Source organism: Cervus canadensis, chromosome 17 (genome assembly GCF_019320065.1).
Source record: "Cervus canadensis isolate Bull #8, Minnesota chromosome 17, ASM1932006v1, whole genome shotgun sequence".
Classification (NCBI taxonomy): Eukaryota; Metazoa; Chordata; class Mammalia; order Artiodactyla; family Cervidae; genus Cervus; species Cervus canadensis.
Window position 1 is genome coordinate 49,254,131 of NC_057402.1, and position 13,914 is coordinate 49,268,044.

Here is a 13,914-nt window from a genome sequence, read left to right on the forward strand (position 1 = left end):
CCGAGTCGCCTGCATTGAAAGGTTCTTCATCACTGGACCATCTGGGAAATCCCATTCATTCTGTGGAATTTAATTAAAGTGACTCAAATTACACACTCTCTTTTTTTCTTGTAAATAAGATAAAGTGATGCTCCTTTAGGGCTAACTCACTTTGCAGCAACGAGCTGCCTGCCACCCTCCTGTGACTGCTTTCCTTCTTGACTAAGACTTTGATCAGGGGACTTTACAATTCCTCTTCATCTCCTGTTCACAGAAAGGCTGATTTACCCAGCCTGCTCTTAGCATGGAAACTCCCTTAGGGTCTGGAGCTCCTGGATTAAGTCTGGTTGTTGGATAACAGACAGTGCCTCTAATTTTTATTCAAGAGGTGCCACGAATGAAACTGGACAGGGAGGAAAAGTGGGCTATAAAGAGGATCTTATTCTTCTTTTCATCACTTGCTAATGAGGAGATTTATACTGTCCATTCTGAAAGGACTCAAAGAATCATGTTGTTGTTGTTGTTTAGTTGCCAAGTCGTGTCCTACTGTTTGCGACCCCATGGGCTGTAGTCCACCAGGCTCCTCTGTCCATGGGATTTCCCAGGCAAGAATACTGGAATGGATTGCCATTTACTTCTCCAGACATCTCCCTGACCTAGGGATCAAACCCAGGTCTCCTGCGTGGCAGGAAGATTCTTTCCTACTGAGCTTTTATATGATTTCCCCAAGTCTGTTTGTTGGAGAAAGAACAACAGAGCAAGCATGAAAAGGAAAGCTTGAGACAAGAATTTTTTACTTTCTATTGCACGTTGTCAGCCATTGAAAAACTAGTGAGTGAAAGGAATCTTGCTTTCCTTCTAGGATCATATTCATTGATTTTTTGTATGTTTCTTCTTCTGACAGCACCATTTCTTTTCCACAGATGATCTCTCTAGGGGTAGAGTACCTAGGATTTTCTTTAGGAAACGCATAAGACTGAGGCTTCCCTGATGGTGCTAGTGGTAAAGAAACACAAGTCCAATCCCTGGGTCAGGAAGATCCCCTGGAGGAGGGCATGGCAAATCACTCCAGTATTCTTGCATGGAGAATCCCATGGACAGAGGAGCCTGGCGGGCCATAGTCCATGGGGGTCGCAAAGAGTCGGACACGCCTGAAGCGGGTTAGCACACACACATGTACACAAGATTATGTGAATAGCATCCTTCCAACATGACCACATTTCTTAGCCCATCAGATGAGAGTCTAAGGATATAGGTCACCGGCCTTCAAAAATAGCAAGCGTCTGACCACATGTGGACCACATCTGAACCAACCCAGTGCCAACCCTCATGTGTGCGCTGTGTCTTCAATCAAGCCTTAATATTTTAACTTCAACGTGTGTGAGCAGTTCTGAATATCTTTGCCTTTTCCATCAGGTTTCGTGCTTTTGATGATCAGTCAGGCATCTGATCCAGACCTTCCTCTCAGTCAGCTCTGCCAGGCAGCTCAGCCCAGGTAGCCTCCCGAGGTCTTCCCAATGTCAGATTTTAGCCAAATAAACTTGCAACTTCCTGATGCCAACCCCACACACTCACTGACTTTTCAGCTCCTCCACTTGTCTGGGAGGGAAATGCTTGGATGGGTCAAGAACAAAATGAAGTCCTTGGGAAGTCACACAAGTGGGCTGTGACAATGAGATCTGGGTTTTTAGTTTAGAAGGCTGATGTCTCTCCTTACAGCCGGTGCTGTGGGTCAGCCCTGCTCTTGGGACAGGCTGGTGAGCGGAACGGAAGCTCTCATGGTGGTAGTAGGCTGATAGTCACAGACTTGAAAGAAGAAAGCCCTTTTCCTCCTAAAAGTGAAAATGTTAGCTGCTCAGTCGTGTCTGACTCTTTGCCACCCTTTGGACTGTAGCCCTCCAGGCTCCTTAGGCCATCGGATTCTCCAGGCAAGAATACTGGAGTGGTTTGCCATGCCCTCTTCTGGGGGATCTTCCTGACCCAGGAATTGAACTTGAGTTCACTGTGTCTCCTGAACTGCAGGCAGATACTTTACCCACTGAGACTCCCTGCTTTGGAGAGGTGAAGTTCAGAAGGCAAATGACACGTTGGGACTTTGGGGAAGGGTGTCTGCACACCAGGCCCTCAGCTCTCTTCTGGTCTCTGTCTCAGGCTGAAAGGGGTTTCGGTAGATTAGTTGGTCCACACGTCCGATGGTGCTGTTTGTTCAGCTGCCTCAGTCGTGTCTGTTTGTGGTCCCATGGAGTGTAGCCCGCCAGGCTCCTCTGTCCTTGGGGATTCTCCAGGCAAGAATACTGGAGTGGGTTGCCATGCCCTCCTCCAGGGGATCTTCCCGACCCGGAGATCAAACCCCTGTCTCTTAGGTCTCAAGCATTGGCAGGCAGGTTCCTTACCACTAGCACCTCCTGGGAAATCCCCACCTCCCATAGAGCACTGTTTCAGGGTCACAGTAGAGAATGCCTTCCGCGCAGTGCTACGTGTATCTCAGACGCGGGCACTCTGACCATCCTACAGGTCCTCTGATGACCCACCCTGCCCCTGTGCAATGGTGGCTTTCTTCCTGGTTCCTGTCAATGGCTCCCTGGGTGCCAGGCTCTGTGCTCTGTTATTTCTCTGTATGATTTCATCTCTGAATTGGCGAGTGCTGTTGCTCCCAGCTTACATGGTGATCATCAGTTGGGAAGCAGTTAAGGACCCATCCAAATTATTCAAAGTGTCTTACTGTTGCACCTGGGGCCACCACGGAGGTAGAACTTGAACCCAGCCCTGTCTAACTCCCAAGCCCAAGATGTCAGTCTTACAAGCTGGTGTTATTTATCTATTGGGCAGACACTGGGCTAGGTCCTGGGGACACTGAGACAGAATAAGAGGACACAGCATCTGCCATCAAGCCTTACACTCTGATGAGGGGACATGAAGTATGCGCCCTTGTGTGTCCTTCCACCGTCATCTGTGTCATCTGCAATTGTCTTCCCCGTCTGCCAAATCAGTTACACTTTCTTGTCTCGGCCATCAAAGCCTCCCGCCTGCATCTCTCTGTCATTTCGGTGTCACAGGTGGATGGGATGCAGGGTGTCTGTGGGTGCAGGGTGAGGAGAGGAGGAAGGGGAAGTGCCAGGGAGCCAGAACTGTCGAACAAATGATGTGACAGCAGACGCGGGGAGGGTGGCAGCTGGAAAATAGCAGTTAATAGCCCCTGGTCAGACTCTGCTCAGGGAGATGGCATACTGAGTGACATCATAATGGCTCGTGGGAAAGCTGCTCAGACCAATTGAGGCCTCTGCAAGGACCCAGCCTGGTGTGCATCCTGGTCATGTTCACAAAGACCACTCTTTTGGAAAATGAATCTGTGCTGGTCTTGCCCAGTGATGCAGTCCCTGGGTGCCATGCAGAGAAAACCAGCTGGACCACCTGGTGCCTACTTAGCCATGCTGTTGTTGCTATTATTTGGTTGCTAAGTCGTGTCCAAGTCTTTGTGACTCCATGGACTGTAGCCCGCCAGGCTCCTCTGTCCATGGGATTTTCCCAGGAGAGAATACCGGGGTGGGCTGCCCTGCCCTCCTTCAGGGGATCTTCTCGACCCGGGGATTGAACCTGTGTCTCCTGCATTGGCAGGTGGATTATTTACCACTGAGCCACCAGGGAAGCCCCCACTTAGCCACAGCTCTCGCTAATAAACACTTAGAAGAAAAGATTGCCAAAGACTTGGAGTTTGGGTGAGCCTTCCAGAAGTTCATGGGCTGCCCAGCTATGACTCCTGAAGATAATGATAAAGATAACACCGGTTAAAATATCTAACGTTTTATTCAATATTTCAGTGAGTTTCAATTACTCCCAATTATCATTCAACCGCTTTTCTATTTAAAACGATTATTGCCCTTTGCAATGAGCTTTGAAACAAATCAATTGTTTGCCGTGATTAGTCCTCGCTTCTGCCAGGGGTCTCTCTCTCTAGTCCTCCACAGCTCTGCTGTCTTCCAATTTAAGACTAACTAGCAGTTGATGCTGGTTAACCCTTTGTTCCCAGTGTTAGTAACCAAACGAATTCACAGAAGGGGGAAGGGGAAAAAAAAAGTAGCCCCAGTCACCCTTGAGACAATTATACTCATTAAAAATCAATGGGATCCAATTATGAGCGGCAGGACTCTGACTCAGTTTAAAATGTATTGAACACCGATGCCCAGCCAAGTGACAGAGGCTCATCACAGGTCCTGGCAGCTGTGGCAGGAAAGGAGACACTTTGACTGGCTTCTGTGATTAGATTCAGAGCCACTGCCTCCGAGTCATTACCGTCATCTTGTGCTTATTGTGTCATTTCCCTCTATGCTAAGTGTTAAATTAAGAGCAAGGGAAGATGCAAGGAATGAAGATTATCCGCCTTCAGATAGAGTTGTAATTAGAAAAAAAAGAGACAGCGCCTGCAGAAATTGTCATCAGAAAAGGACACAGGCTGCAAGAAACAAGCTCAAACCTGAAGTGTCTGGCAGGCCTTGGGCGCAGTCCTCCCTAACACATTTTTATTGAATCCTACTCTGACCCTAGGAACTGGGAGATGACTGAGATCACACCTGGCCTCAAGGAACTTGCCATGCATATTATGGTTTGTGGCTTCATTTCATTCATCAGATCAACTACCGGGTTAACAATGGACTAGATAGGGGTGCTAGTTATACAATCTTAGAACAACAGAGCTAGAGACTGTCATTGGTATTAATAAAATATAGCATCCTTGACACATTGTCATACTTTAGTGATGTTTGTTAACAACTGAATTAGACCACAGAGTTCAAGGAAATGAAATTGAACATAAAAAAAAGTGCTTTTCTGGAAAGGGCCTTTCAGAGTAAAATTGGGATTACCATTTATACTTACATTCCCCTCTCAATGTTTCCATGTGTTAGTACCTGCTTGGTAGTGTTGGGTGCTGGCTTGTTTTATTTATTTATATTTCCCTTGGCTTTATGAGATATATTTGTCATATAACACTGTACAATTTTGGACTTCGCCTGTGGCTCAGTGGTAAAGAGCCCACCTGCAATGAAGGAGACACAGGAGATTGTGGGTGCGATCCCTGGGCCAGGAAGATCCTCTGGAGGAGGTAATGGCAACCCACTCCAGTATTCTTGCCTGGAAAAACCCCATGGACAGAGGAGCCTGGCTGGCCATAGTCCACAGGGTCTACAGAGTCAGACGCAACTGAACACACATACACACGATGTGTAATTTTAAGGTGAACAGCATGATGATTTGATACACGGATATATTGCAGATGATTACCACAATAAGGTTACTTAGTACATGTACCATCTCACATATAATTTTTGCATGTGTGTGTGTGTATAGTGAGAACATGTTGGATCTTAGATCCAACAAGTACCTGATACAGTATTTTAAACTGTATCACCATGGAAGTGTGTACCTGTTGTCCAACATCACCCCGTTTCCCCACTCCTAGCCCCTGGCAACCATATTCTCCTCTCTGTTTCTATGAGTTCAGCTTTATTTTTTTCTTTTTGCTGTTGACTGTGATGTTAGCTAATGGGCTTGCCATATATACTCTTTATTAATTTGAGGTGTATTCCTTCTACACTGAATTTGTTGAGAGCTTTTATCATGAAAAGCTATTGAATTTTGTCAAATGCTTTTTCTGCATTTTTTGAGAGGATCACATGATTTTTTATTCTTTATTCCATTAATGTGGTACATCATATTTATTAATTTCCATATGTGGAAACATCCTCACATCCCAGGGATAAATCCTGCCTGATCGTGATATATGATTCTTTTTATGGCTGTTGGATTCAATTAGCTAAAATTTTGTTGAGAATTTTTGCGTCTCATGTGGTAAGCAAAGTAAGCAAAGAGAAGAAAAATGAAAAATGTGTGCTGTTTTAGAATCCAAGGGAAGTGGATGCTTTAAAATAAGGGGAGATGTCTACTTTCCAATGTTACAACAGACTCCAGACAATTACAGAGTGAGATGTGGCCTTTGGAGAATGAGAGGTGACCTTTGGATTTTAAAATAAGGGGATGTGATGCTTGCACTTAGTGAGGTGTTTGTGAGAAAGGTTTGGTTACAGTGGGTTGCAGGATTAAGATAGCAGCTAGAGTAGGTTTTCTATGAAGGGACAGAAGAAACATGGGATGTTTAACAATTTGATTTCAGGTATAAACAATCTGAAATCCAAAGTTTTTAATTTCATTTTGTTGTATTTTAAGGTAGGAGATATAGAGCATGTTTGTTTGCTTCTGAGATGTTCCAGTGGAAAAAGAAGAAATTAATGCTGCTGGAGACAGCATTAATTGAACTGGTAAATTCCTCAGGAAAGAAGGTATAGTTGAGACCTAGAACACAAGTGGGAAATTCAGGATACTAGCTGGTTGCAAACCATGCATTCGTGGGATCTTGGAATGCTTGAACTGACAAAGGTATTAGAGGTCATCTAGTCCAAATTATTCACTTGCTGATTCAGTCCTTCAAGTAATAGGTTTTGATATCTTTCATGAAGCAAGTATGATTGAAATAGAACCTGTGCCTTTGATGCATAAGTGCAACCTCCTTTTTTAAACAAGAAAAATAAGACACAGAACATAGAGTACCTTGCATAAAATCATAAATTTTTTTTCAGCTAGAGCTATAATGGAAATTCATGATGCTCTACCATCAATACATTTTGCCATTAAAAGCAAACAAACAGCTACAGTAAAATTAGGAGGGGGCTTCCCTGGGGTCAGCGGGTAAAATAATTCTGCCTGCAATGCAGGAGCTGCAGGAGACACGGGTCCGATCCCTGGATAGGGAAGATCCCCTGGAGGAGGGCATGGAAACCCACTCCAGTATTTTTGCCTGGAGAATCCCATGGACAGAGGAGCCTGGTGGGCTGCATACAGTGCATAGGATCACAAAGAGTTAGACACAACTGTAGCAATTGATCACGCATGCACACAAAACTAAAAGGAGGTAAAATTCAGAAATTTCCCATATACCCCTTGCCCCCCACATTCATAGCCTCCCCCATTATTAACATCCCGTAATAGTGGTATGTTTATTACAGTGAACCTACATTGACACATCATATTTGCTCAGTTTGTAGTTTACATTATAATTCACTCTTGGTGTTTTATATTCTATGGGTTTTGATACATGTATAATGATGGGCACACATCTTTATAGTATCATACAGAATATTTTCACTGCCCTAAAAATCTGTATTTTACCCATTCATCCCTTCTCTCCACCCAAGCCCTTGGACTGATCTTTATACCTGTCTCCATAGTTTCAACTTTCCCTGAATGTCGTATAGTTGGAATCATACAGTGTGTAACATTTTCAGATTGGCTTTTTCACTTAATATTAATAATATGCATTTAAGTTCTTCCATGTCTTTTCATGGTCATTATTCTTTCAGTTTACCATCCAACCACTTAACTCAGAGCCTCACTTCCTCACTTACTACTCAGGTATGTAATACAGTGAGAACTGATGAAATAAATTCTATGTTGGGTTTGCAAAAAAATAAATAAGACACCCACAAACACACAGTCTCATGGGTGAGATACTATGATGCATCAAAGAATCTTTGTGAAGATAGAATGAAAAATAATATGGGATTTCTCCTGAGAACAAACCTTTCAAATAAGCATAAACTATATACTGTGTTACTTTTGTATGGGCATAAGAAGTCAGGCTACTTGATAGAGATACAATAATGTTCATCTTGATTTTTCAGAACTTGATAGTAGGCTCTTGTCTAACACTCAGTAATGAATTGTCCAAGTAGATACATGTACTGATAAAGCAAAAGACTTTATTGGAAAGCAGTGCCCCTGGCAGAGGGCAACAGAGTAAGGGAGCCCAGGAGGACTGCTCCCCGACGTGGCTCATCACAGTCTACGGTTTTATGTAATGAGGTCAGTTTCCAGGTTGTCTCTGGCCGGTCATATTCCTTGCAGATATTTGATCTGACTCAGGGTCCTTCCTGGTGGTGTACACATATCTCAGTCAAGATTCTGGCAGACTGGAAGACTTACGGTGTCCCCTTCCTTTTGCCCCTCCCAATTCTCCCAGTTGGTTTTCTGTGGCAGCGTTGCGCTCCTTATTGGGATCTCTTGTTGCAAGACAACTCATGCAAGTGGTTACCATTGTGTCTGGCCAAGGTAGGTGGTTTAGGTCAATAGTTCCCTAACGGTAATGTAGAATTATTGTGCCAAAGATATCAATAATGCTAAAGCTGAGAATCTTTGTTTAATCATCACAATCATTTCTTTCTAAACTTGGGCTGTCATTAAATAAGAAGATCCATTTTTCAGATTTTTGAATACCTCATACATATTCCTATGCTTTATTCTGAAAGCCCTTCCTCTTTTCTATCTCTTCAAATCCTGTAAAGCCCCATTCAAGTAATTCATTCACAGAAAACTTCCTGACATCTCTCCTCTGGCTATGGTAAAATACTAATACTAATACTGCTAATTTACTTTCTGGCATTTACCTATGTTTTTAAGTCTATTAAGCTGGTATGACTGTAAACTCCTCAAACATCAAATTGCATATTACTTTCAGACATCCCTAAAGGTCAACCACAGTGCCTTAGAGGAGATGAAAAGTGGTTGGATACTATGATTATTTCTTATTTTCATGCAATTTCTATGGTACAATGCAGTAATTGTATACTAGATTGTAATACTGTGATTTATGATAAATATATATTTAGTCTTAGTCCCCATTTCTGGCATGTGTGTGTGTGTGTGTTCTTAGTCAAGTCAGTCTCTGACTCTTTGCTACTCTTTGAACTGTAGCCTGCCATGTTCCTCTGTCTATGGGATTTTTCAGGCAGGAATACTGGAGCGGGTTGCCATTTCCTTCTCCAGGGGACCTTCCCAACTCAGGGATTGAACCCACGTTTCCTGCGTCTTGTGTTGCAGGCTGATTCTTTACCTGCTCAGTCATCTGGGAAGCCCACTGGAGAAGGGATAGGCGGGTGTATTTAGGAGAGCTCCTAAAACTCTTGGAAATGCCAAAGTGGTGAGAGCAATAAAGGTGTCTTTTCTATGTTAATGAGGTGATTTTTGGAAAAGACTTAAGGATGAAGGCGGGTTGTCAGTGGTGCCAACCATGTCATTAGAGAGTTGGAACTTTTCAGTGCTACCTCCAGACATCTGGGGAGAGAGGAGCTGGAGATTGAAATCAATTGCCAATGGAAAAAGGGTTAATCATTCATACCTAGGCAATGAACCTCCATAAAAACTCAAAAGGAGTGGATTTGAAGAATTTCCAGGTTGGTGAACATGTGTGATGGGAGAGTGGTATGCCTAGAGGGGGACCATTTCTCATGCCTTGCCCTGTGCATCTCTTCCATCTGGTTTTTCCTGAGTTATATCTTTTTAAAATAAACTGGTAATCTAGTGAGTAAACTGATTTTCCTGAGTTCTGTGAGCCATTCAAGCAAATTTACCTCTTGCAAAGAGGGGCCGTTGATGCCTTCAGCTTGTAGCTAGTCGGTTAGAAGTACAAGGAACAAGCTGGGTTGGCGACTGGGATCTGAAAGAGAGGTGATGTAGGGAAAAAGCAATTTGGCTAAGATAGGGGTGATCAGGCTCTGTCTCCCCATGGCCTCTCATCCTCGCCACACATTTTGTAAATAACGGTTATGTAACAGCAGAAGGCTGAGCACCAAAGTATTGATGCTTTCAAACTGGTGTTGGAGATTTTTGGGAGTCCCTTTTGAGAGTCTTTTGAGAGTCCCTTGGACTGCAAGGAGATCAAACCAGTCAATCCTAAAGGAAATTAACCCCAAATATTCATTGCAAGGATTGATGCTGAACCTGAAGCTTTAATACTTTGGCCACCTGATGTGAGGAGCCAACTCACTGTAAAAGACCCTGACGCTGGGAAAGATTTAAGGCAGGAGAAGGGGAAAACAGAGGATGAGATGGTTGGATGGCATCACCAACTTCATGGACATGAGTTTGAGCAAGCTCCAGGAGATGGTGAAGGACAGGGAAGCCTGGCGTGCTACAGTCCATGGGTTTGCAAAGAGTCAGACGTGGCTGAGTGACTGAACAACAACCGCTGAGAGCATTTGTAGCATGCACATGCGTGTCATGACGTACTTGCTTGGCCACGGACCACTTTTGTTCTGTGTGTCTATATAAGCTTCACCTGAGACCCACTTGCAACCGTGCCAGATGTTAGAGAATCAACATGTCTGCAGTTCCCACGGCTCCTCGAAGCTCCTTCCAGCGTCCCTGCTCATGCCTTGCCTACCCTGGGTTCAGTGAACAGTGTGAACAGTGAGACAGGTAGTCAGTGTTTTAGGGTTGAGTCCTTAAGGTATGAAATCTGACACTATCTCCATGTATTTTGTACAAGAATTGAGTTAAATTTTTGGACTCCCCACAGGTGTCACAGAGAATTATTGTAGGGAAAGACCTCCACTCATTTGGTGACCAGAAGTGTTGGAAGTGAGGTATTTTGCGTGCGTAGTAAAGGAGGCTCACAGGAAAGAAACACAGGATACAGAAAAACTGTTTTTTTTTTCTCTATGTAGTAAGAAAAAAAAATGTATTTTTTTTATTTTATAGACTTTTCTGGGGTGTGTGTGTGCTAAGTCGCTTCAGTCGTGTCTGACTCTTTCCAACCCTATGGACCACAGACTGCCAGGCTCCTCTGTCCATGGGATTCTCCAGGCAACCAACCTGGAGTGGGTTGCAGTGTCCGCCTCCAGGGAATCTTCCCAACCCAGGAATCGAACTTCTGTCTCAGGTCTCCTGCGTTGGCGGTGGTTCTTTACCACTAGCACCATCTGGGAAGACTTTACCTAGAGACACTGAAATTTCACAAAATCTAAGTTAAAACTGTTTTGCTGATGTTAATCACACATGATTTGTAAATGGTGAATCAGCACAGCCCAACTTCATAGACTCGGGTGGGATAAATTAGAAAAGGTAGCCGATCTCCCAAAGAGTTCAGGTGAGCGTTCCTCTCCCCACTCCTTTGGGGAGTGGCATTCAGCAGTGCATGGGTTTGCAAAGAGTCAGACATGACTGAGCATTGAACAATGACAATGAACCACTTCTCATACACATAGCACGTGAACTGTTAGCTCACTGGAAAAAATTCCATCTAATGGCCAGCATTCTCCCAACAAGAGATAAATTATGAGGAATCCATGAAGGTGAGAAACTCCAGAATAGGTAGACAGTTGGGTTAGAGATTGGGAAAGATATGGCAGCTGAGGTTAAGAAGAGGTGATTTACAACTAATGTTGTAGAATGTCATGTACAATAACCAGATCAAGGATAGGGGCTGTGTAACCCACGGGAGGTTTCTAAAATGATGATGTGGTCCAAGCTGAGCTTCAGAAGAATTAATCTTCTACTGATGTATGGCAAGGTTTGGAGAGAGAAAAAACTGGAAGTCTGGGAAGTAGGGGGAAATTAGAAAATGTTTTATGATACATTAAAAACAAAACACAACAGGTGATAGTGAATGCAGTGCTTAGAAGAAAATGGATATATTCACATGCCTATATTTTCAAAGAAAAAATATCAAATCAATAAGTTAACCTCAAGAATCTAGGAAAAGAGCAAACTGATCTAAAAAAGCAAAAGGAAACAATAAAGGTTAACATGGAGATAAATGAAAAAGAGAATAGAAAAACAATAAAGTAAGTAAAACAGAAGTCGGTTCTCTGAAAATATTAACAAAATTAGAAAAATGTAACTAGTCTGATCAAATGAAAAATCTCAGATTACTAAATCAAGATTTTATATGAATAAAAGTGATCAGAAGTGAATGCTGTAAACAGTTTTATGCCAACAAAATGGATAATCTAGATGAAATAAACAAGTTTCTAAAAACATTTACATTACCAAAACTAAGTCAAGAGATAATAGAAAAATCTGAATAGAACTTGTAATAAATTGAATAATAATAATAATAAAACAACAACTTTCAACAAAGAAAAGTTCAGGACCAGGTTATTTTATTGGTGAATTCTACCAAACTTAAAAGTATGAATATGAATTCTTCACAATCTATTCTGAAAGAAAGAGGAGGAAGAAACACTTTTCCAGTGATTCTATGAAGCCAGGATTATCCTGATAACAAAACCAGAATAAAAACATCACAAGAAAGGAAAATTACAGGCTAGTATATTTCATAATGGAGAAGGAAATGGCAACCCACTACGGTATTCTTGCCTGGGAAATCCCATTGGGAGAGAAACCTGGTGGGCTACAATTCACCAGATGGGCTACAGTCCATGAGGTCACAAAAAGTCATACACGACTGAGTGGCTAAATCACCACCACCACCATCTTTCATGAATAGAGACATTAAAATCCACATCCAAAGACTAGCAAACTGCATTTAACAATATATGAGAAAGACTGTACATGATGATCAAGTGGAATTAATCCTCAAATGCCAAGTAGATTGAACAACAAAACCAGATCACTGTGCTGTGTTAATAGAACAAAAAGCAAAAAATCACATGATCATCTCCATAGAAAAAGCACTTTACAGAATGCAACATGTTTTCATCACAAAAACATTCAACAAACTAGGGATAGGAAGGAACTTCCTCAATCTGAGAAAGTGCATCTATGCGAAATTTGCAGATCATATCATACTCAAGACTAGATGGTTGAAAACATCCCAGTAAGAGCAGAAACAAGAAAAGGGCACTTTGACACTTGACACTTTCCAACATTGTACTGAACATTTTGGTGAAGGCAGTTAGGTAAGGAAAAAATAAATAATAGGCATCCATATTTAACAGGAAGAAATAAAATGATCTCTATTTGCAGATTGAAGGATACTGTACATAGAAACTAAGTTACATACACAATAATTGTGCTTATAAATGAGTTCAGCAAGGTTGCAAAGTCAATATAGAAAAATAAATTGTGTTTTGTATATTATCAGGCTTCCCTTGTGGCTCAGCTGGTGAAGAACCCGCCTGCAATGTGGGAAACCTGGGTTTGATCCCTGGGGTGGGAAGATCCCCTGGAGAAGGGAAAGGCTACCCACTCCAGTATTCTGGCCTGGAAAATTCCATGGACTGTATAGTCCATGGGGTCACAAAGAGTTGGATGTGACTGAGTAACTTTCACTTTATATATTTTCAGTGAGCCACATAAAAATGAGATTATCAAAACAATTTTATTTAAAACACTATCAAAAGAATAAAATATTTAGGAAAAATTTAACAAATGAAGTTCAAGATTTATAATTTAAAAGCTCCTCCCAAATACATCTTCAGACCCAGATGGTTTCACTGGAAAATTTTACCCACATTTCAAATATAATTAACACCAATTTAAAAAAAAGTGCAAACATCATCATTGAAAGAAATTAAAGAAGATGTAAATGGAAATACAATCTGTGTCCATGGGTTGGAAAATCCAATATTATTAAGAAGGCAGGGCTCCCTAAATTGGTCTACATATTTAATACAATCCCTATCAAAATTCTAGCTGTGTTTTATACATATTCTAAAAAACTGATAGTAAATTCATATGAATACAAGGCACCCAGAATAGCTAAAGGAAGCTTGAAAAAGAAGAATAAATTTGGACTCACAGTTGTCCATTTCAAGAAATTCACTACAAAGCTAGAGTAAGGAAGATGGTGTAGTCCTGGCATAAAGACACATGTAGAGATCAATGAAGGAGAATTGAGAATTCAGAAGCAAACCTATACAATTAAGTTCAATTTATTTTTGACAAAGTGCCAAGCTAATTCAATGGGGGAAAGAGCAGACTTTTTCAAAGGTGTTGAAATGACTGGATACTGACATGCAAAGTTATGAATTTGGAACCATATCTCAGTCTATATATAACACTTAACTCAAAAATGAATCAACAATAACAACAAAAAACTAGACTTATAATACTCTTAGAAGAAAAAAAAAATACTCTTAGAAGAAA